This window comes from Mandrillus leucophaeus, unplaced genomic scaffold, assembly GCF_000951045.1.
Source record: "Mandrillus leucophaeus isolate KB7577 unplaced genomic scaffold, Mleu.le_1.0 Scaffold1469, whole genome shotgun sequence".
NCBI classification, from domain to species: domain Eukaryota; kingdom Metazoa; phylum Chordata; class Mammalia; order Primates; family Cercopithecidae; genus Mandrillus; species Mandrillus leucophaeus.
This window is the reverse complement of record NW_012101442.1, coordinates 48027-73227: the sequence shown is the minus strand read 5'-3', so window position 1 is coordinate 73227 and position 25201 is coordinate 48027. Positions and strand designations below refer to the sequence as shown.

The 25201-nt window shown below is 39.8% G+C and overlaps 1 protein-coding gene across 2 annotated transcripts in view; it reads left to right on the top strand.

Moving 5' to 3' along the window:
• The first annotated feature begins 5288 nt into the window (after positions 1 to 5288).
• Positions 5289 to 25201, top strand: part of MTMR1 (myotubularin related protein 1) — a 65258-nt gene continuing 45345 nt past the window's right edge. Inside the window, exons 1-2 of one of the 2 annotated variants that reach the window (XM_011974578.1) lie at positions 5291 to 5390; positions 20635 to 20658. The gene's annotated coding sequence lies outside the window, so the exon portion shown is untranslated. Of the gene's footprint in view, positions 5391 to 20634; positions 20659 to 25201 lie in introns of both variants that reach the window. The other variant, XM_011974577.1, reaches the window with a different exon arrangement.

Genomic DNA, 25201 nt, shown 5'->3' with positions numbered 1-25201 from the left:
CTCGGACCTGCTGCGGGCCGCGCACCTGGCTCACTTCCGCCCCGAGAGCCCCAGCTCCTGGATCCCCGGGAGGGGCTTCGCAGCTGTCAAACCACTTCCCGCGCCGCCACCTGCTGCCCTTGGCGACCGCTTGGCTGTCCCTGCCCAGGTCACCAATCCTCTTGGGAGGGAGATCCCAGCCGGGCTCTCCTCTTTTAGCATCACCTTGCTTCGTGTGGTTTTAAGACCCCAATTCCGCTGTGGCTGCTTGGGGTCTTTGATGGGGGATTGGGAGTGGGGACGGGGAGATGGGACCCCGCGGGCGTGGGAGCTGGTGCAGATCGAGGCAAAAATCCGAGATGGAAAACGTCCAAACTGCTCAGGAAGCAAGAAAACAGAACGGTTTACTTTCAGTTCTTCACACTTTGAGGGAACCAGTTTATTGTTTTCATGAACACACAAGCAAGCCTACTGCTACTGAGGCAGCTGCAGAACTAAGAGAAATCAGAAACATAAAGTGACCGTGTCTAGCTGGGAGGGGCCACCCCATCCTCCGACGACAAGGGATGGCCTATCCTGTAACCCGGAACATCCAGTTTTCCCACAACTTGGCCATTTCTCTGACACCAGAGTGCACTCAGGCAGCATGCACTGCTGTAATGTAACTCAGTCAGTTTTACATGCCCATTCTTGCCTGTCCTGGTCATACCATTGTGCCAAACTTTTGGGAGTTTCCAAAAGCGCAGAAACAAGAAACATTCCCTTCACCTTTGTTTCTACCTCAGTGTAATTACAATATATTTTAATAAATTACCCAAGTGGTTAGTGTCACTGAAAACCAGTCACAGCTAAGACAACACTTGAAATGGTGAGGACTCCACACATCTGCAAATATTCAACCATACACGAGGTCTGGGCGATTCAGAGAATAGCACAACACGGCTTTTGCTGTCTTACCATTTTGCTAGGCTTACCATCTAGTGGAGAATACAAACCAACCAACAGTGGAAATGGAATGTGATAAATGAGGTAGGTGGTAGAGGCGAACACGGAAGTACTCAGGATGGGCATGCATCAGAATCATTGAAGGAGCCAAAGGAGACCAGAATGTGTCACCCCCAAATATGCCTCATCTTCTGGTTTCCTTCAGAGATTTTGATGATCAGGGAAAGCCTGAGAAAGGTGACATTTGAGTAATGCCCCCTAAGAGGCGAGGGATCCAGCCATACAGATACCTGGGGTCAGTGATAGTATTCTATTCAGAGGCCTGTGCAAAGCCCCTGAGGTGAGTGTGAGCCAAGTGTTCCTAGATCAGCAAGGAGACTAGGTGTCACTAGCAAGGAAGGAGCTAGAGACAAGTAAGGGATGACGTTAGAGAAGTCACAGAGCCAGATGGTGGAGAGCCTCAGGGACCATGGGGAGTCATTGGGGACTTTGTGCAGAGCAGTGACATAATCTGTTGTAGATTTCAGTAGGCTCTCCATGGTGCTATGTGGACAATAGAGTGAAAGGGGAAGGAGTTGAAGCAGAGACTGGCAGTAGGAGGCTATTGTAGTAAGCCAAGTGAGATGGTGGCTCAGGCCAGAGTGGAGCGGAGGAGGGGAGAAGTGGTCAGATTCTAGATGTAATTTGAAGACCTGCAGGGTAGAGCCAATGGGGTTTGCTGAAGAGTGGTTGTTTGGTATGAGAGAAGAATCTGGGAGAGTTCCAGAACTTTAGCTTGTGGGAAAATTGTGTTGCTGAGATGGAGAAGTCTCTCTAAGATGGTGCAGGGTTAGAAAATAGCAGGCTGTTCGCTCTGGACGTATTAATTTTGAGATGCCAATTATATGTCCCAGAATAGATGTCAAAGATATAGTTGTTCTATCTGAGCCTGGAGTTCAGGGTTGTCTGAGCTGGAGATTCAAAGTGGGGAGTCATGGGCTTATAGGTGAGGCTTAAATACATGAGGCACGTGGAGTTCACAGAAGAATGATGAGGGTCTGGAAAGGGGAGTTGGACTAGGAATAGGGCTGGGTGGATTTTCAAGGTACTTACCAGGGAAGAGTGACCCGACATGGTGACCATTCAGATATGAGGGGGGAGTGCTGGGTGAGCTTCAAGACAAACCTCAGCTTTCTAGCATGTGGGGGAAGGGTAACTGGCTGTGCTGCACCCTGAGTTAGGAAACGCAGGAGCGGAGTGGGTTGTGGGGCTGAGCGACTGATGCTGGTTTAGACAGGTTGAATTAGCAGGGTCTCTGGGCCAAACTAGTGGACGTGTCTTGTAGGAACATCAGCATTGAGATCAGGAGAGTCCAGTTTGGAGAAACAGAGCTGGGAGCCTCCAGCCTGTAAGTAGTTACTGACACCAGGAGTATAGAGGGCAATTGCACAGACTACAGAGAAGGGATGGGGGAGGAATCATGGCCTCCTTTCTCAGTTCTGTCATCTCAACAAGCTCAGATTCACAGTTTTCTTTGAAGAGTGACCTCTAGAATGGAACCTGGCTCTATGGGTGGGACTTGGCCATGGCCCTTGGTCTATGGAGCCTTCACTTCTGCTCTGAATACTGTAATTAATAGTGAGAAAGCTGTGGTCCTGTAAGAGGATGTGTCTTGCCAAAGATCATGGAGTTAGCTGGTGACAGAAGCAGGACTCATGTCCAGGCCTCCTGTCTGCTAGCCCACTATGTTTCACTGTGCGTAACTACATTGGCCAGGATGCTTCTGGTTGCAGGTGACAGAAACCACCGTTCAATCTAGCTTAAGCCAAATGAGATGTCCTGGCTCACAGAACTGCTCCAGATAGGAGGAGAGATGGCCACAGGCACAGTTGAGGCCAGGATTGCAAACGGTGTTGTCGGGACTCCCCATCTCTCTCTCGCTCTTTTTTCCCCTCACTTTTTAATCCCTGTGAGTTCCTTAAGATGGTAGGGGTGGGGTGGGGTGGGAAGTGGCCTCCAGCAGCTCTGGATGCAGATCTATGTATTTCAGGATCCAAGAGGAAAGCCTGGGATTGGCTGGTCCTAGGTAACTCACCTACAAGTGGGAGCAGGTGGAGGAAGGGGTCAGCCTTCTTCTCCACTTTCCCCCACAGAAGCCTATGATGCGGGGAAGGGCAGTTCCCCAAAGTAAAGAGGAGGGTCCTTATCAGAAGAAGGGGGAAGGCATGCTGGGCAGGTGGTAATAACAGGTCACACTCATGCTCAGCAGTTGGGTTTCTGCAGTTTCTTCCTGTGTTTGCAACTGGTGGGTGCCGACAGAAAAAGGCATTATGACAGGCAAAGTATGATGTACGCGGGAATGAAAGTGACTTAACCTTTAACAAGGAAACAAATTTCTCTCTTTTCCCTCCTTCTCCCCCTCAGGTCGAAATTGTGGTATATAGATTCCTGGCATGTGATAGGAGTTTCTGCTCGTTCAGTATTTTCAACCACACAGATAACCTCTGGTGTGTTTTGATCAGAGACTGCAATTTGGATCACTAGCACAGAACTTCCGTTTTCTTTATTTTACTCTTTGGGTCATTTTCCATATTGCCTGGGGATTCCAGGTGTTTCTGTCCTTCAGATACATGAGTGTGGGTTTAATCAGTGATGTGATTTTTTTAAAAGGCCTGAAACATTCTTTACAGTGAAAGCTACCTGCAAGGTAAACTTTTGTCAGTATTCTTAGCCCTCTAGCTTGATGTCTTAGTGTTTTGCCAAATTGTGAGAGGAACCCGGCCTCTGGGGGCAATTGTTAAATCTCTCACTGCCTAGTTGGCTTAAGTGGTCTTTTAGGTCAGGTGAGTACAGCCTGACCACTTGCCAGTCATGTGACCTGGGGCGAAACTGGGCCTTAATTTTTTCATCTGTAAAATGGGTCACTGTGAGGCTGGGCAAGGCTACATGTGTGAAAATGCTTTGATGCCTCAGAGCTCTGTGGGAGTGAAAGATGACATTTTCTTTGCATTGCTGTGTTTTCATATAAAGCGGTTGGCTCGCATCTGTGCTGCTGGCTTCAGTGCAGTGAGTCAGTCACTATTCGTTGTTCCATGTCCTGTTGAGGACAGCTACTTTCTCACAGGGCATGTCACCTCTGTGCCTCAATTTTCTCTCCTCAAAGACAAGTCGGCTAGTCCCTGTTCTGCCTTCTCATCACACCATGGTTGTGAGGCTCTGATATAATAAAAACCATTTGTGCTTGTAATCCCAGCACTTTGGGAGGCCAAGGCAGGCGGATCACCTGAGGTCAGGAGTTCGAGACCAGCCTGGCCAACACGGTGAAAACCCATATCTACTAAAAAATACAAAAATTAGCCAGGCATGATGGCACACGCCTGTAATCCCAGCTACTAGGGAGGCCGAGGCAGGAGAATTGCTTGAACCCGGAAGGGCGAAGGTTGCAGTGGGCCGAGATCGTGCCACTGCACTCCAGCCTGGGTGACAGAGCAAGACTCTGTCTCAAAAAAAAAAAAAAAAAAAAAGAAATAAAAAATAAAAACCATTTGTAAGTTGTCAAAGCACTTACAGAAGTGTAAGGTATTGTTAATACTACACAGAGAATATCATTTTTCTAGGCTGTAATTTATAAATCTCATGATTTTCTTCTGAGTCACTTTGCTTCACTCAAAAGTATACTATTTTCTAGATTTAAAACTACCAACATGAAATTAATTGAATGTTTGAAAAGCCTGTGCTGTAAGATAAATATTTCACATATTTCTCCTGGGTGGGTGCGGTGGCTCATGCCTGTAATCCTAGCACTTTGGGAGGCTAAGGCGGGTGGATCACTTGAGCCAGGAATTCAAGACTAGCCTGGGAAACATGGCAAAACCCTGTCTACACACACACACACACACACACACACACACAAGCCAGGCATGGTGGCATGTGCCTGTAGTCCCAGCTACATGGGAGGCTGAGGTGGGAGGATCTCTTGAACGTGGAAGGTTGCAGTGAGCCGAGATTGCGCCACTGCACTCCAGCCTGGGCGACAGAGTGAGACCCCATCTCAAAAAAAAAAAAAAAAAAGGATTTCTTCTGTATAATTTTAATAGAGTAAAATTCCATTAAATGGTAGAGAATAGTAAGCTTAACTAACACCTAGAATCTTCAACTTTTTTTGAGAAAATTGGGTGATTCATTTAAAATTAACCTGGAACCTAATCTTATTTCCTAGTTGTCAGTTGCTATTTCAGTTCTTAGATTAAATGTAAAGGTAACCAAAGAGTCTAGTTAGTTCATCTAAAAAAAGAAGTATTATCATATTCCTATTCAGTGCTAGTTTTTTCACTGAGATCCTATGATATAATGTTTTGTAATCCATGCTGTTTTTTTTTAGTCCTACAGGATCACATGTTGAATGGTGTAAACAGCTTATAGCTGCTACAATTTCTAGTCAGATTTCAGGTTCAGTGACATCAGAAAATGTATCCAGAGATTACAAGGTAAGCAACATTGAGTGCTTAATTCATTTTCAGTATGCTAAGTAGCCAAGAAGCTTTGCAGTTTTAATTCAAGTGAACCGTTGGCCCTTTGATGCAACACGGCCATTTGCTCGAGAATAAGGACGAAAGGTTCTCTGTTGTTAGATCTAAAATGTAGAAGAGAAATTTTACCAGTATCCAGTACATATAGTTTTGTAATTGAGAGGAGAAGCTGTCTTTAGATGACGATGATTCTTTTAAAAATCAAGTTCCATTTTATAATAATAAATGCATATAGCTTCTTTGTTAGTATTGTGAGTTTCAGAAAATATCTTGATGTACAATACTTCCCTAACTTCACAATTTCTTAATGTATTATCTGTGAGTATTCAGCATTAACATGTGATACTAGAATGAATAAAAACCTTTCCAAAATCTCAAAAGAGTATTGTATGGGCAGCCTCATTTTTCAGTCCTTACTGAAGTGAAAATCTTTTTGTTTATTTTAAAAGTTAGATTCTCTGCTTATTCTAAATTTAAGTGATAAGCTCCTTGTCAGCAGAGACTAGGGCAGTTTTACTCACCACTGGCTTCCCAGGCGCAATCCTGGAGCATAATGGTTGCTCAATAAATATTGAATCAATTAACAAACCAAAAAAAATCGCTTGCTCCATCCTTGTTAAGGCTAAAGACTAACTTCGTTTTAACGTCAATAAACTATTAATAGGTACATTAAATGAAATCACATTTATATTTCAGTAGTGATGTTTGCCTAAATTGAGGTTTCTGTTTATTAGTAGCCATTTTTGCCTGCTAGTAAGAGATGATTGATTTTTCACAAGTGTGTGTAAAATGCATTTGATATCCCAGACTACCATTAGTTAACAATCTCTCAAAATCATGGTCCTTGCCAGACATCAAATCTTACAAATATCAAGAATTACAGTAAAGATCCTAATTAATTCTTAGTAGGTGCTCCCAGGAGCTTTATCTTCAGTTTCTCTTTAGAGCTCATAGGGTAATAACAAGGGCAGAAACAGGCTCAGGAGGCCAACTAATTGAGATTTGGCTATGGTGCTGTCTCTTGCTTCATCCAAACTGGCAGATGCTGTTGATTATGCCTACCAAAGGAAGGCATAGCTGTGGATTACCAGAAATTGGATAATCTGCCCAGCTAGAAGACAGTATATTTCTTAATAGTTTTTCCTGCTATCTGGTGTTCATGTTTGCCCATAAAAGAGCAGCTAGGGCTCCTGGACCTTAAAACCTGGCCGGGCAAACACACTGTCTCCAGGTGGGAGAAGCATTTTTTGCGTCACCGATGCGTGAATGACTGGTCACTGACCAGCTGCGGATTGCACCAGTTCCAGTTGCCCTATTGCCTGCACCTTAGCTGAGAAACTGCCTGCTGAGAGACTTAAGAACCCATATTAGCAGAGAATAGCTGCCACACTTCGGGATGATTTTCTTTATGGACAATTATGAGTTAACTGTAATGTTTTCGTTAAGATTGAATAGTTGTTAGTGTTGTGTGTGTCCTATAAAAGATTGGATGTCGACTGTGTGCATAGCTTTCTAACATTACATGAATAGATCAGACTGAATCTGTACTTTAACATGAAGCAACTAAGTTTTTTCAATCTTAGTCTATTTACAAATTTTGTGTAGCAGAATTAGCTCATGTTGGAATGGTTGAACAGATGGTATTCAGAAAAAATAAGGCTTTCTTTCTTTTGGAAATTAAGTTCCTACATCAGATCATAGCTAAAGTCTTTGATGAATTATTGTAAGGGAGCATGTTTTATAATTGTCTTTGTTATATTTGCCCTGTAGCTAAATCTGAAAAGTTGGTGTTAAATTTATAATTCAGGGGTTGTTACACTTTCTTCAAGGAGAGGTTTTTTTAATATAATAAATACATAAAATATTTCTAAACCACAAAGATAATTGTACATGCTCCCTATAAAGTAGTTCTTAAAATCAGGGTAACCAAAATGGGCCTTTGGGACCCTGCTGGCATGGGAGCTATTGCATGGGGTTGACCCTGAAGATCCAGATAAAGTTCCTTGAGGATTTAAGTTGCAGTCATCAGTTGATATTTGAAATGATCTATTGTGTAAGTGTCTTATTTGAAATACACACTTAATTTGGGGGCTAATTTATTATAGATTAAACTCAACGTCAGTAATTAAATGGGAGCAGATGTTTATATGGAGCAGAGCACTTGGCATCTTATTTGAAATGCTGATTGTCTTCTGAGTTGTAACAGGCTGTCGAGAATGGTTCTATGTCATCATCATCATCATCAACCCTCTAACATATATAAGCTCTGTGGTTTTGTAATGCTTTTTGACATGTCATCCATTTAAGCCTTAAAACAACCCAGTGAACCTGGGTGTGGTGGCCTGTAGTCTCAGCTACTTGGAAGGCTAAGATGGGAGGATCACTTGAGTACAGGAATTCAAGGCTGCAGTGTGCTGTGATCGCATTTGTGAAAAGCCAATGCATTCTAGCCTGGACAACATAGAGATATCCTGCTTCTTTAAAAAAGTCCATTGAGGTAGCTATTATTACAATCATCATTTAACAGATGAGGAAACCAAGGCCTAGAGAGATGAAATGACTTGCTTAGGGTCATACAGTTAGACTTGGGATTTGAACTCAAGTCATCCTATTGAAAAACTAGAGTGATTTTAAGATTTTGTCCCACCCCATTCCCATCCACTGCTTTTCATTCTTTATTTTTTCTTCTTTTTCTTCTTCTTCTTCTTTTTTTTTTTTTTAATAGAGATGGGGTCTCACTATGTTGCCCAGGCTGGTCTTGAACTCCTGGGCTCAAGTGATCCTCCCACCTCGGCCTCCCAAAGTGCTGGGATTACAGGTGTTAGCCACCACACCTGGCCTCATCCACTGTTTTTCAAAATGTGACCCTTGGGTCTTCCGAAAACAGCATTCCCTGGAGTACCTGTAAAAATGCAGCTTCCTGGGCTCCATTCCAGATTTACTGAATCAGAGTCTCTGAGGCAAGGAAACAAGGGTCTCATATATTTCTTATGCACGATAAAATCTGAAAACCTAGGCTTCCTGAGTTTATATCTGTTGAAATTGGTGATTGGACCCTGTATTTCTGGTATGTTACTAAGAATCTGAATAATTAGCAACTCAGATATTGGAGAATAATTATTTTATTATTTACTCATATCATAAATTGTCAGCCCAGGGTCAGCTCATCTAAAGTACAGAATATCGCTGGTATCACATGAGATGAGTTTAGACAGTATGTCCATGGACATATTTTAGTAGCTATGTAATTATTTTCTTGTGTATTAGAAAAATCAGCACATCAGGCTTGTGATTTAGTGGATGTTATGGCTTAGAGCAGGCAAAGTATTAAAAAGGAGTTGATTTTAAATCAATATAAAGATAAGTGTAAAATTAGTATGGGCAGTTTGCAGATACAGCAAACCAAACTTGTTGAGGTGGTATGTGAAATGGTAAGTTTGGCAAGCATTGTCCCAGCTGAAAGAGTGGATAGCTATTATACTGAATTGTGGGGCAGCTAAATTAATAAATGCCTGATTAATACTGAGTCATCCTGAAGACTGGCCTGATAATTAAGACTATTAGACAAAATGTAATAAAATATTTGTTTTGCTTGTCCCCCCTCCACTACCAACTCAATTGCTTTCATTTTTACTAGGCTAACAAATGGTAAAAAATCTCTCTTGAATTTGTCAGAAATTTTAAGAACAAAATTCGAATGTAATCTGTAGATTAGATGAAATAATACAGTTACAAATGGAAACATTTTTAGGAACTATTGGTAGAAGTGACATAGTTGATCACAGCTTCCATTGTTTGGAAAGTAGGACTAGGCTATGAAAAGAGAACATGATGGGGTGGTATAAACAATATTGGTTAGCTTGTGACCTTGTATAGTCTCTCAGGCTCAGTTTCCTTATCTGGAAGGATAAAGGGGCTTGGATTAGATTATTCACCTCTAAATGCCTTTCTTGGTAGAACATTATTCAATTGTGTTCAAAAGAATTTGATTTGGGCCAGCTTTATGAAAATTAGGACACTATAGTTTTTTTATTATTATTATTATTATACTTTAAGTTCTAGGGTACATGTGCACAACGTGCAGGTTTGTTACATATGTATACATGTGCCATGTTGGTGTGCTGCATCCATTAACTCGTCATTTACATTAGGTATATCTCCTAATGCTATCCCTCCCCCCCACTCCCCACAATAGGACCCGGTGTGTGATGTTCCCCTTCCTGAGGACACTATAGTTTTAATGTGATCATCTTCCTTCCTCTTGCTTCATCATTATCATCACCTCTTTTCTGTTCTCCTTCCCTCACCCACACACACACAGTAGCTATATCTCTTCTCTAAACATTCTGAAGAAAAATGAGAAAATGGAGATGACCTTGTTCTAAGTTTAATCATTGGATAGGATAGTACAGTAATTACATTTGGAGGGAAGTCGAAGGCAGAGTATAGGAAAGGCTTCATTATGCTTGAGCTGAGTCTTGGTTAACATTTCTTAAATTGGGCCCTAGTCTATGAAAAGGGAAGCTTTAGCATGAACTTTCGAAGTCTATGTCTGTAATCTATAGCCTGGCCTCGTGACTTATAAATCAGAGGTTGCAAACTCAGATGCCTTCATGGGACAGTTCACAAATCTAGGCAGACATGGAGGAGTGCTGTAGAGAACTGGAGAGTACAGAATGCCCACCTAACAGCAATTAATTTTTTTTAAAAAACCTATAGTACCATAGGCCTCCAGTTTGTAACCACTGTAATAGATACGAGAGTGCTATCCTATCATCGTTTTTGTGGGAAATAATTATTTCTTAAAAATGTTAAGATTTAGACTTCTGTTTCTGGAAAAACTGGAAGCAAATATATTTTCTCTTATTCTTCTTACTAAGTACAACTGAAAACCTTGGATATTATCTACAAAATAAACATAAGAATACTCTGAAAGGTAGAAAAGGCAGACTAGCTAGGGACCTCAAGACCCAGGGAATGACATGGTTGTGAGTTTCCTGGGGTTGTTTTTGCCACATATGTCCCAGACTCATTGCTGAAGAAACCAGTAAGTCAGAAATGCCAACAGGCGCAGATAAGAAAGGCCTACTCTGTCTAGCCAGAGGACCAGGAAAGGGGCACCTAGCAAAAAGAAAACACACTAACTACTCTACTCCAGCCAAACACCACAGAAAAAAATTATGACCCACACCCACCCCACCAACAAAGCCAGTTGGGAGAGCCTGATTTCCACCCTTGCCAGGCTATGCTGAGGCGTACCAACTCCCTGGAGTGGTGGTGGTATTAGGGGAGACCTGGTGAAGAGTCATGACTTTCACTGTCATGTATTGGTAGGCAGGTTGCCCCTTCTAGTGTGGTGTCAGTAGAGGCTGTATCAAGGGCAACAATGAGGCACCCCTTTTTCTCTCAGCCAGGGAGGTTTCTGTGGAAGCCTAGGTGGGAGCTAGAACTCTCACCCCTGCTCAGCAGTAATGAGGAGCCCTCCACTCTGCAGTGTCAGTGGAGGCTGAGTAGGGAACCTGGACTCCTACCCCTATCTAGAAGTAATGAAGTAGTACCCCTCTTCTCTTGGAGCAGTGTCAGAGAAAGCCAGCTTAAACAGAAGGTTTGAATAAGATCCAGAGTCTTAAAACATAATGCCTCAAATGTGCAGATGTTAATGAAAAATCACTCGTTATACTGAGAATGAGGAAGATCTCAAACTGAATGAAAAAAGAGAATCAACAGATGTCAAAACTGAGATGATAGAGATGTTAGATTTTAAAGAAGTCATCATAAAATTGCTTTTTTGTAAGCAATAAGCAGTTACAGATACGCTTGAAACAAACAATGAAAAAAAAAAAAGTTTCCCAAAGAAATGTAAGAGACAAAGAAGAACCAGATGGAAATTTTAAAACTAGAAAATACAATAAATGAAATAAACTCAAAGGATAGGTTCAACACCATAATAGAGAGGACAGACAAAAAGAATCTGTGAACTTGAAAATCGAACAATAGAAATTACCCAATTTGAGTAACAGAGATAAATGAACAGAGCCTCAGGGACTTGTGGGAGTATAACAAAAGATCTAACACTTATGTCATCAAAGTCCCAAAGGAGAGAGAGGGGATGGGGCTGAAAAAGCACCTGAAGAAGTAATGACTGAAAGCTCCCCAAATTTGGCAAAACACGTAAGCCTACAGATTCAAGAAGCTGAGTGAATCCCAAATGAGAGAAATCCCCCCAAATGCACACAAAGACACATTATAGTCAAATTTCTGAAAACTGAAAACAAAGAAAAAAATATTGAAAGTAGTAAGAGAAATAACACTTTACCTATAAGGAAAATTAATTCTAATGACAGTGGATTTTTCATCAGAAACCATGAAGGTCAGAAGGAAGTGGCACAACATTTTTCAAGTGCTGAAAGAAAAAAGTCAACCATGTAAAAATATGCTACAGGAATGAAGAGGAAATCAAGACATTTTCAGATGAAGGAAAACTGGAAGAGAAGTTGTCACTAGCGTACCTATCCTAAAAGAATGGCTAAAGAAAGTTCTCTGAACAGAAAGGAAGCAATAAAAGGAGGAATCCTGAGACACCAGGAAGGAAGAAAGAACACAACAAAAAAACCTCCTAAAACTAATAAGTGAGTTTAGCAAGGTCACAAGACAATATAGATATAAGATTAATATATAAAAGTCAGTTGCATTTCTATGTACTAGCAACATGTGGAGACCAAAATTAAAAACACAGTGCCATTTACATTAGTATTATAACAATGAAATACTTAGGTATTGTCTTAGTCCATTTTCTGCTGCTGTAACAGAATGCCACAGACTGGGTAATTTGTAAAGAAAATAAATGTACTACTTTCAGTTCTAGAGGCTAGGAAGTCTAAGTATGAGGGGTGATCATCTGGTCAGGGCCTTCCTGCTGCGTCATGACACGGCAGGAGATATCACATGGCAAGATAGAGCAAACCTGCTAGCTCAGATCTCTCTTCTTATAAAGTCACCAGTCCCGTCATGGAAGCCCTACCCTGATGACCATATCTAATCCCAATTACTTTCCAAAGGCCCTACCTTCAATAAACATGAATTTGGGGATTTGGTTTCCAATACATGAAATTTAGGGGACGTGTTCGAACCCCTACAGTGGCTGTACCATTTTACATTCCCTCCAACAGTACACAAGGGTTCTAATTTCTTGATGTTCTTGCCAACACTTGTTATTTGTGATGTTTGTGGTTTTTGTTGTTGCTATTGAGATGTAGGAGTTTTTTGTTTTTTTTTTTTATGTTCTGGATATTAATACCTTGCCAGAGATGTGATTTGCAAATATTTTCTTATGAAATTTTGGGGATGTATTCCAACCATAGCAAGTATAAATCTAATAAGACATGAACAGGACTCATATGCTGAAAACTATCAAATATTGATTAAAGAAATCAAAGAAGATCTAAATTAATGGATACATACAGCGTTGTTCATGTATTTGGATGATTCAATATAGGAAAAATGTCACTTCTCCCCTAATTGATATACACATTTAGCACAATTCCTATCAAAATCCCAGAAAGATTTTTTGTAGATATAGATTTAAAACTTATATGGAAAGGCAAAGGAACTGAAGTAGCTGAAACAATTTTGAAGAATAAAGTGGGAAGAATCAGTCTAAATGACTTCAAGACATGTCGTATAGGTACAGTAATCAAGACTATGGCAGAGGTACAGACACACAGATCAATGGAACAGAGCAGAGAACCTACAAGTCATCCCACAGAAATATGCTCAACTGATTTTTTTTTTCCACCAAGACATGAAAACAATTTAATGGTTGAAAGATAGACTTTTCAATGCTGCTGGAGTAATTGGACATCTGTAGACAAACAAAAAACCTTGATCTAAGTCTCACATCTTATACAAAAATTAACTCAAAATGAATCACAAACTTAAAAGTATAAAACTTTTAGAGAAAAAAGAAAACCTTAAGGATCTGGGGCTAGGTAAATCATTCTTCTTAAACTTTACACCAAAAGCACAATCCATAAAAGGAAAAATTGATCAAAATGTAAAACCTTTTGCTCTATGAAAGACTCTGTTAAGATGAAAAGACAAGCTACAGAGTGGAAGAAAATAGATGCATACCTCATATCTGACAGATGACTAGTATTTAGAATATATAAGGAATATTTGAAACTCGACAGTAAAAACATCAAACCATCCAATTAGAAAATGAGCAAAAAATATGAAGCATCTCAACAAAGAGGATATACACATGGCAGGTAAGCACGTGAAAAGACGTTCAGGATCATTTCTCAATAGGGGAATGTAAATTAAAGTCAGTGAGATATCACTACATCCTATTGGAATGGTTAGAAATTTTTGAAAAGTGACACCACCAAATGTGGAGAACCAGATTATTCACTGATTGCTAATGGGAATGTAAAATGGTACAGCCACTCTGGAAAACAGTCTGGCAGTTTCTTAAAAACGAAATGTGCACCTGCCATATGACCGAACAATTGTACTCCTGGGCATTTGTCCAAGACAAATTAAATCTTATGTTTGCATAAGAACCTGTACATGAATGTTTTTAACAATTTTATTCATAATCGTCAAAAACTGGAACCCACCCAGATGTTCTTCATCAGGTGTATTGTTAAACAAATTGTAGTACATCCATGCTATGGACTATATTACTCAACAATAAAAAGAAATAATGATACACACAAGCAACTTGGATGAATCTTAAAGGAATTACGTGAGTAAAATAATGACAGTACCAAAAGGTTACATACTGTATGACTTCATTTATATGACATTCTTCAAATGGCAAAATGATAGAAATAAAGATAGATGAGTGGTTAACAGGGGCCAAGAAGAGAGGAAAGCAGGGAGGGGAGTAAGATGTGGCTATAAAAGGTCAACAGTAGAGTTCATTGTAGTGATGACATTTTTCTGCCTCTTGATTGTAATCAGTGCCAATATCCTGGTTCTGATATTGTACTATAGTTTTGTAATATGCTACGATTGAGGAAATTGGGTGACTGGTACATGGAATCTGTATTATTTCTCACAACTGCATGTGGTTTTACAATTATCCCAAAATTTAAAGTTTAATTTTAAAAGTCAAGATTTTTAGACTGCTGAATGATTCTATATTGCATGTAAAAATTTGTATCATTGTATTTATAACAACTGAAAAATACAGTTATGCTAAAAAAGATGTTAGAAGTTATTATGTTTCTTATAATAAATTTAGTTAACAGCAAGAATATCAACAATTATCCTTCTACTAGTCAATTAACAATATATTCATTACTTTTGTAAATGGAAATTGGGCCAGCATACTTCAGCCAGGATAGAAACGAACAGCTCATTTGCCACATTTTATGGTGGGCCTTAAGAGTGATTGTTTCAGTCAAGATTTGACAAAGGTATCAGGTAAGGTTTAGGTGTGGCTAATTTCCCAAAAACCAGGGTTGTACTTTTTTTTTTTTTCTTTTTTGGAGATAGGGTCTTGCTCTGTTGCCCAGGTTGGAATGCAGTGGCACCATCAAGGCTCACTGCAGCTTTGACCTCCTAGGCTCAAGTGATCCTCCCGCCTTGGCCTCCTGAGTAGCTGGGACTACAGGCGTGCATCACCACATCCAGCTAATTTTTATTTTTTGTAGAGATGGGGTCTCCTTATGTTACCTGGGCTGGTCTCGGACTCCTGGACTCAAGCAGTCCTTCTGCCTTGGCCTCCCAAAGTACTGGGAAGCCAAGGTGTAAGCCACTGCACCTGGCCCCAGGGTTGTATTTTGATGATGATGTTAAAAAATGTATTGGGAAGACTATTTTAGATTTTTATTGGCCTGCATAGACTTCTGTTTATTGAGGCTTCAATAAACATACTTAGTTTTACTAGAGCAAGAACCATCTCCTCCTGACTGACAGTCCCAACTTCTTAGCAGAGTAAAACCTTTTTTTAAAAAATACGTATTTTGTAGCAATCTGATTGCTAAAGCAAAAATATTTATAGACTTTATGCCTAAGGCAGAAAATAGTGGAGTTTTTACTCCAATATTACAATGTTTTATTGAGAAGAAGCCTCTTAGGGGCATAAGTTCAAAGACAACTAGTTTATAAAAAAGCTGATATTTATTTGACTTAGAATTTTCTCATGTGCTTTATCCAAAAGATAAAATTTAGAGTCAGAACACCTCACCTTGAATCCCAGCCCCGTAACTAACAAGCTGCCTAACAAGTTAGTTGACCTTGTTGAGTCTCAGTGTCTTCATCTGTATAATGGGTATTAAAACAGAGATTGAATATATTAAATGAGGTGACATATGGATGGAACACAAATGCTCATTTACTGTACGCTATTACTCTACAAAAATATAATGTGTAAGAACAAATACAAGAGGAGTGTGTTGTCATTGCTGAACACTACTCCACTTCCAGAAAGATGATGTGAGTACCTATTATGTGCAAGGGGCTGGGCTGGGCTGGGCTGCATGGAGTTCATAGTCAGGCAAAGAGACACAGAAAATTACAGTACAAGTTGGCCTGTGGTAAGTGTTAAAATAGACATGTAAACAAGTTGTGGTGGAAGGAGAGAGCAGGGCAGAGTAGGGCATTCTGGGAGTTAAGGGTCTTCGTCAGCCCCCTCAAAAAGCGAAACAGATTTAGGTGGGGCAGTGCTGGGGTCAGGAGCATGCTTGCTAAAGCCAGCCAGCTTTGGTTTGAATCCCTGCTGTGCTGCCGCTGGCTGTATGGCCTAGGGCAAGTTACCACGCCTCTCACTGCCTCAGTTCTCTTGTTTGTCATATGGGTGGCTGGGAGGGTTGAGCTAACTCACAAAGCATTTAGTACTGTACCTGGTGTAATAGTAAGCCTCCAGTAACTGCTTGTTATTATTTGTAGTACTAGTACTGGCTGCCTTTGAAAACTTTCTGAAATACTTTCACACTTTGGGGATTTCAGGGTGTCAACTGTTACCTTATCAAGAATTAAAACTGGAGCCAAACAGTTTAGACCAAAGTATCAGCTTTATTCATTGACCAAAGTTGGCTGGGAGGGGCTGATTTAGGTGGGCTGCCTCGTTCATCATTCTAGAGTTAAACATGTGCACCCAAAGGTAGCCCTGGACAACTGCAGCCAATCTCTCCGGGCAGGGCCCACATAGGTGAAATCTCCACAGGCTTGGAAGACCAGGCTATACTCTCAGGGTCTCTCTGGCAGGCAGATCCTAGAAGGGCAAAGTATACCGGCTCCCTTACCCAAGTCCACCCAAAGCAAGTGGTCAACAGAAGCCCTCACCTCACTGCTTGGGAGTGCCCTGAAGGACAGAGGAAGGGAGTTTTACTCCCAACACAAACTTTCACACAAATTTGAATTTTGTTACTTTTTCTTGATTTAGTGAAAGCCATTTAGAGCACGACAAGGGCCAGTAACATTAACTTTGGCGCTGTATGCTTGCTTTCTTAAATAGATTAAGATCACTATCAACGTTTTTTTGCACCTTCTCATAGGTTCTTGACATGTTTAGGAGTTGAGGGAGGGGATGTGGGATGTGTGAAAATAGTTGTGGCACAAGTTGGGGCAGCTGAGACTCATCAACTGGAAAAGGTTACTTATCCACCCCAGGTACAATTGTCTTAACTGATTTAACCCTGCCAACAATCTGCAAGGGGTGCACTCAACATCTCCCATTTAGAGAAGAGGAGACTAAGATTCCAAGCGAGGGGTGCGGCTCGCCTGAGGTCCTGTGGCCAGTAAGTAGGTGCTGGAGCTGGGAGTTCACTCCGGAGTGTGTTCTTTTAACCACTATGCCGATTTGTCTCCCTTAGCCTCAGTTTGAGAGATGTTTTCTTTAGTCTTCTAATGAGGCCTAGATACCCCGAATCCTTGGGAGTTGGGAACTGGTAGGGTCCTGGCAGTCATCCCATAGACTCCCCTCATTTTATGTGTCGAAAGTGAGGCCCAGAATGCAGGCATTAGGAAGCTGTGTATCATCAGCGAGAGCTGGCTTCCAGGCCTCCTGGCTTACAACTTATTCTCCTATGACTTCCATCAGAAACATTTAAGAAGAAAATGAAGCTCTGTGCATGTGTCTGAAATGGCTTATTTCAGGAGAGGGACATGGTGATCCAGAGAAAACATAATAGGTATCAACTGAGAGACTTTTGGGTAAGCCTCCATTGACCTTCTCCCCCCAACAATACCAAGAACACTGAGGATTTCATGGCAGTAGGCAAAGAATTATGTGAGTTTAAAAGCAGATTATCATCTCACCCCTTTGCACCCTTTTTCAAGTTAGTTTCTCCTTCTAGTGGCAAAGGCCTATTGACAAGGAGTTATAACTCCCATATATGAGGTTTGTGTTAGGCTGTTCTCACATTGCTACAAAGAAATACCTGAGACTGGGTAATTTGTAAAGACAAGAGGTTTACTGGGCTCACAGTTCTGCAGGTTTAACAGGAAGCATAGTGCTGGGATCTGCGTGGCTTCTGGGGAGGCCTCAGGAAGCTAACAATCGTGGAAAGCAAAGGAGATGCTGCTGTCTCACATGGCCAGAGTGGGAGCAAGGCAGCGGGAGGTGGCACACACTGTTAAATAACCAGATCTCAAAAGAATTCATTCACTAGCTCAAAGACAGTGCCCAGCCGTGAGAGATCCACCCCATGACCCAAACACCTCCCACCAAGCCCCACTTCCAACACTGGGGATTAGAATCCAACACAAGATTTAGAGGGGACAACGTCCAAATCATATCAAGGTTCAATTGCACAATTTGGTTCTGCAGTGGACAATATTTTCATAAAGATTTTATTGTGAATGTTATTTTTTAGTTTTCAGTTTTTACTATCAATTTATAGACAAAGCATCAAAACATTAATTGTAGTTACAGAATGGAGGTTGGGAGGTAGAGAGGTGGAGGAAGGGTTAGTGGTATTGATTTCTTCAAAAAACCTGAAGGGAGTTAAGAGATATTTAACATTTGAGGAGTCAAAATAGGTTTAGGGCTGTAGTTTAAACGGTCTGACGATAGAGGCGCCATGCTGAGGCAGTATAGTAGAGTTGTTATGGGCACAAATCCAGAACTAGACTTCCGGGATTTAACTACTTGCTCTGCCACCTTGAACTCAGCCAGGTTACTTAAACTGCGCCTTGGTTTTCTTGTCAAAACATGGGACCAGTAATAGTTGTTTTTTTTTTTGTTTTTGTTTTTGTTTTGTTTTGTTTGAGACAGAGTCTGGCTCTTGCCCAGGCTGGAGTGCAGTGGTGTGATCTCGGCTCACTGCAACCTCCGCCTCCCAGGTTCAAGTGATTCTCCTGCCTCAACCTCCCAAGTAGGTGGGATTACAGGTGCCTGCCACCACGCCTGGCTAATTTTTTGTATTTTTAGTAGAGATGGGGTTTCACCATGTTGGTCAGGCTGGTCTTGAACTCCTGACTTCAAGTGATCCCCTTGCCTCAGCCTCCCAAAGTGCTGGGATTACAGGTGTGAGCCACTGCGCCCGTCCATAATAGTTTTTATCTTATGAGGTTGTTCTGAGAATAAAATGAGTTAATACAGTGCTTAGAAGAGTATCTGAAACATAAAAATCATGAGTGTTTTTTCTGATGCAGCAGCTGCTGAAGGAAAACAAAAGAACTCAAAATTAGCATTTCAATCAACAGAGATTGGGAAGAGGGAGGTAGTAGTTCGAGAGTTAATTTTCTCATCTTTTAAAATGGGAGGTTAATAGACACTGTTTAAAGTTGACAAATCAAGAAATGGAAGCATAACTATCACAATGGAAGCAATTCTCAGAATTAAAAATAGATCTAGTTAAGTGTGGTTATTACTGGGGAATGAAGCTCTGAGAGACTTACTATTTTGAGGTTTTTATTACCATAAGCATATACTACTTTTATTTATTATCAAATTTCTTGATGTGTAGTTAACAAATGATAAACCTCAAATATTTAAAGTATGCAATTTGATAAACTTTGACATAAATACAGACATATAAAGCCATCACCACAATTAAGGTAAACATATCCATCCTCCCACAAAAAGACAAATTTAAGCTTCTTAGTCTGAATACTCTGTGTTTAGTAACTTATGTATAGACTTTGTCTTTTAGCTATACCATCAGTTAATTCAGATACCTTTTAATGACTTCAAAGATTATTTTAATGATAATACAATGATTTTTTTGAATCTGTGTCATGTGATCTTATGCATCCTGAGTGAAACCGTAAAGCTAGTAAGAACCTCCAGTGATTCTTTTCTGATGATTTGTTTTCATAGAACATTCAGTGGTCAGAAGATAGGATTTCCAACTTTGGAATGGGGAACACAGATGGTTAAAATCTTCCCAGGCTATTACAACTATTTGCTTTTTAAAAATTCCTGCCATTCCTTCTGACCAGGGCTTTCTGAATGTGTATGCTGCATGTTCAATTAGGATTCACAGGCCTCAGGCACAACAAGAATGTTGTTGCTAAAATCAATGTCCTTGCTGAATAAAACTGGGCTTTCCCTCCCCTCCAGGAACAGCCACTTACCTCTTCCCGCCTGGAGCTCCCCTTTGGCCATGCAGCTGGTGCTGGGGCGGGGAGCAGGCACCCTCCTCTCAGTGGCGGCCACATCGGGGAGTTTAATTCTGGAGTCCCAAATATGAATTGGAAATGTAATTTCAATAGAAACCAGGTTAAGCTTTGCAGTTAACTCAGCTTTATGATACCATCAATGCAATATAGCTGAGCTGTGCTTGCTCTGGGTCCAAGGTGGGGATTTCTGTGGTTTTTTGGTTATGTTTTCCTGGGCTGCTTTGGACATATAACTGCCTTTTTTTTTTTTTATCATTGGTTTTTTGAGGAAAATGCATTCAGTATTCCAAATGGAAACTAATGAACTTTTTGAACACAGCCTGTTCACAATAGCTTGTAATAGCACTTGACAGAAGGAGTTTTCGTTTAAGGTAATGTAGTTAGTCTTGCCTAAGGGCGACACGTTTCTCCAAATCATAGACTTCCCTGAAAATTATAGGACAAATGTATTAGGATTGATCTGATATCGAATGAAACTTAGAGGGCAAATGTGTTAGGATTGATCTTGTTGGTTTTACTTAGAGGATTATGATGTTTTTTAGGGAATGGGCTGTTGAACTTAATGGCATCTTTCACAGGTCAATAGTAACATGTCCATGATGATGATATTCTGTATTTTAACTAACAGGTTTTCAGGAGGCCTGATATAAGGGTAAGGATATTTGGCTTTCAGCAGATGGGCCTCCTACTTGTGTGTGTCTGTGCTTTATCGAACACTTAGTCTATTTAGTGTTCTTTACCTTCTCACTGGTTTTTATGAATCACTCAGATCAATTTGCTCTGCTGTGTTATAGCTTTAAGTGTTCACTAGAAACGCTTTATTTGTTACAATGTTTTTATGTGCAATAAAAGCCAATGTGTGTGAGGGCAGGATGCTAAAATTGTTACCAGTGTGCAATATTGACTTTTGTTGTACTACATGAATCATGACCAAATGGATATTCATGACTGGGGTTATAAGGCTAGGGCTACTGAGGTCTCTTTTAATCTTGTTTATTGTGTAATTCATGCTACAGAATTTAGCAACTAAAAAAAATGGTTAGTTGGCTGTCCTATCTAAGTAAGATTTCAAGTCATGTTTGTGTTTGCATGTTGAATCCAAAAAGCAGAAGTGCTAATCTTGAAGTTAAATCTAGCAAAATCAATCCCAGTTACTATTTTTTAAAATACAGATATAGTGGGTTACAGCTTATATTTTCCTCATGATTTTCCTTCCCTTTATTTCAGAATATTCATAAAGCAAGACAAAGATTGGTAATGTGCATGCATTTAACAGACAGAAAATTAACCTATTTCTATTCAAGGAAAACAATGTGGATTTTGATAGTATAATAACTTCAGTTTTAAAGTTTTAATCTTATTGAAGCCAACGAAGTAGTACAAAAATAAGCAAGTTAAGTCTTGTTATTCTAGTTGGTTTTCCTTTCTTTAGTCTTGTTTTCACCATGTTTTCTTTTGCTTATGAGAATCATTTTCTTTCATTGATTCACATTGTTAAATATTAGTGCTTGGCTTTACACTTGCATGAACTTTGAAATGTTGTATTTTTTGTTCATTGAGCTTTCTGTTTCTAAAAACTTAATGATTCAATTTTCTTTGTATTTAAAAAATGGAAATTTCAAAAAACTGGCTGCACTGAAAAATTACACTGCCTTGAAGTGTGCTAAACTATACCAACTGTGCACTGAATTCAATCTGATGATAGAGTATAAAAGTACATTAAGGAGTTATTGGACTTGATTGACAAAAATGGAAGGTGGGAAATAGTAAATTCTTTTAAAGTTTTACTATTTCTTCACTGGTTGCCTTTGTAAAAACAATAGTCATTGCAACCAAAGTTTCATGAAGCAAAAATATATATAGGCTAATTTGAATATTTTTAGCCTCAGAGACTTGATAGAACTTTAAAAAGAGATTACAATCTTGTCATCTTCAGTATTCATATTCTTTTTACCACCTGCTGAATAAAAAGCCCAGTTTTTAAAGTTTCAAAAAATAATAGATTCTATAAAGAAATTAAGAACAGTATACCTTTAAAGGGATTGGAAAAAATTAAATAAAGATGTGTGGCCTTTTCGTTGTTTCTTGGAAGTGTGTTGATACTGTAATTAGAAATATTTAATATGATACTGATTTATAAATCACAGAATTTAATTAGCAATAAGCAATAAGAAACAGACGTGTATATATGTGTATACACACACACACACACACACATATATATATAATCTCCAGCATGTGATATATGCATGTGGGCAGTGGAATTGATCCCTGAGCAATGTAATATGAATACTTACTGTGTTTAAAATACATGTCTATAAACTGCCTTTGTATTTTGGCTTGACTTTGCCCTTTGCCAGGTTTCTGTGGTATGCTTTATTTTCTGTGAGCACGTTATGTGCCTGTTATTTTGTTTCTTTGCTATATGCTGTGTATTGCTTGGTTTTGAAAAGACAGTACATTCTTTGAAATTCGTGATGTTTGTTTGCTTTTCATTTTTCTACCCCAACACAAACACAGAGTAGATACTCCATTTTAGGCTGAGGATGCTATAGATGGCCTACACGTTATTTCCTTAACTCCAAGGGGGAAAATGTTGTGATTTGCAAAGTCATGAAAGGTGTGTCGACTTTTACATGCTTACTGTCTCCTTAAAAAAGAAATTCTGTCCTTTCACCTGTCTGTTTGCACGTGTCTCTCTTTCTCCTCTTTGCTTTTTCTTGTCCATGCACCTGGTGCTGTGCAGGAGATTCAGGAAGAACACAATGGCTACCCTTCTGAAGCTGAAGCTGATCAGGTGGCAAGTTCTACATGTTCATCTGTTTGTAGCTACAGATCATGTATTTAGAAGCCATTTCATTCTAGACTTCTAGATAATCAAAGCTTTCCAGATGCTTTTACCACAATAGTAGTGCCCTCCTGTCCAAATATGCTAGATTCCATATGACATTATTTGCAAAAATTGGTTTATCCAACATTTTGTCAACTAGAAATTTGTTTGTCTGTGTTTCTCGGTTTGCCCATATAGGGTTATTGATGGGGTTAATGACCCTCCATCACGGTTGGATTCTTCAGTGCCTTTACATAGACATAGAGGGGACAGATACATATGCTAAGGGTGCTCCTTGAGGGTGCACACTTTGCTTTCTTCAAATATGCATGATCTGTGCCCAACACAGTACCTGGTACCATGTAGATAGTTGTGGAATTGGTACATATATTAATCAGAATACAAAATTATTCATAGAGTATTCTTGAGTGCTTACTCTGCTCAGTACCTCTAGACCCTCTCTGGAGTCTTTTAAAGCTGCAGTACTTTCCCCAATGCTTATGTGAAACCAAGAGAAGAGCAGCTCCAGGGATGTGTGGCATGCCCCAGGTGCTCAGCTACACCATTGTCCACCATCATCCAGCCCCACCCTCCTTTGGTGACCCCGGAAGCAACTTGAAGAGCCCAGTTTGAAAGCCACTGCTTTTGGCATGCAACCATTATATAAACGATCCACCTGGTGGCTTGGATTCAGGCTAAGGAGAAAAGTAGCAAAGAGGCCAGGGTTGTTGGGTGGGCTGGAGCCCTCAGGAACAAATTCAGGGAGCTGGCAGACTTCGGCTAGACCTTCAGGGTCACTGGAACAAAGTTGGGATGAGGTCATCAGAGGGAGTTCCCCAGTTGGGCAGCACTTTGAGCCACGGCACCAAGAGGAATGGGTGTGTTTATGAAATCAAATTTAGTTCCTAAGAATATTCCATCCTTTGATTGTGCTGAACATGGGTTGGATAAATCAAGGGTCAAATCATGTCCTGTGCAACCTCGTAGTTGCAGTAAAAGCTTAACGTAGCATAAGTGTGAGTCCCTTCTCCTAACAGCAGCTTCATAAAGGGAATCTACTATACTCACCAAAGCAAACAAAAAACCTCCAAGCTTTTAAAACTCTTCTCCTCTTGAGTTTCTATGCTAAAGCTAAATGTGTTTCTTTTACAAAAGGAATCTCCTACGGGGAGATCTGAAGCAACTGGGTCACATCTTTGTTTTATTCCAATAGTTGTTCTTTTTTGCCATTTAAAAAGCATGTCCCAGATTTATCATTAGTGAGAGATTTGCCTTACTATGTCTCACTGACATATAAATACACAGAAGTTTCAAGCCAAACTTGACATGACTATGGGAAGAGAAGAGAAATGCTTGATTTTCAACTTCTATCTTGAGAGCATTGTGTATTCTTAAAATGGTCCTAATCACCTCTGTCTCCTATATGCAACATTTTATTAGTCCTGGATTGAGGACTTTAAAATGTTTGATGTGGCTTGCTCTAGAGAGAGTCATACCTTTCCTGAGCTCCTCTAGATTCAGTTGATTAAAGCAGCTTGCTTTAGTAATTATATTTCAAAATAATCTACTTCCATTTAATTTTAACATATAAGAAACTTAAGTCTGTATAATACATGATAATATTTAGCCATTACAATATTTCGCTTTAACAATATAACATTTGAAGTAATTTAAAACTCTGATATTGATTAAAGTAGCTTTCTCACTTCGTGAGATGCTATACAATTAGTCACTAGTTCAGGCAATAAAGCAGACTTTAAAATTAAGGCTTCTAAGATTGGAGATCTTTTAGTGTTTCTAAAACCAGACATTTATAAGTATACATGTTAGTTTATGCTTTATTGCATAAAATATATTTCCAGAACAGATGTGAGTATAAAAATGAATCCATTAATCATTCTCCACACCCACCCTTAATGTGTTAACTTCCAAAAACTTTTGGCTGAAAATGTCTTTAAAAACCAGTCTGGACTAAACATTTGAATTTAATTAACTGTTTGGAGGTAATGATGATTCCTAATCTATATTATTTTAACCATGCACCTTTCAATAAGGAGGAGGATGGACCATGTCATTTTGTGCTCTCCCAGTAGAATTAACATACCCCTGACCAACATTTAACATTGAATTTGCTATTTATAGTTTGGCTTTCTTCCTTTTATAAAATTTGATGAAACTGCTATGTGTAGTATTTCTAAATTGAACTTTAAGTCCTTTAATAAAACATAGTGAAATATTCTTGCAACTATGAAAATAATTACTATTTTGAATTTTCAATAATTTAGAATTATAAAAGACATCCATTTAAAAATATTTTGCTTTACAAAATTATGCTGAAAACTTAGTATTATTTGACCTGTTTTCC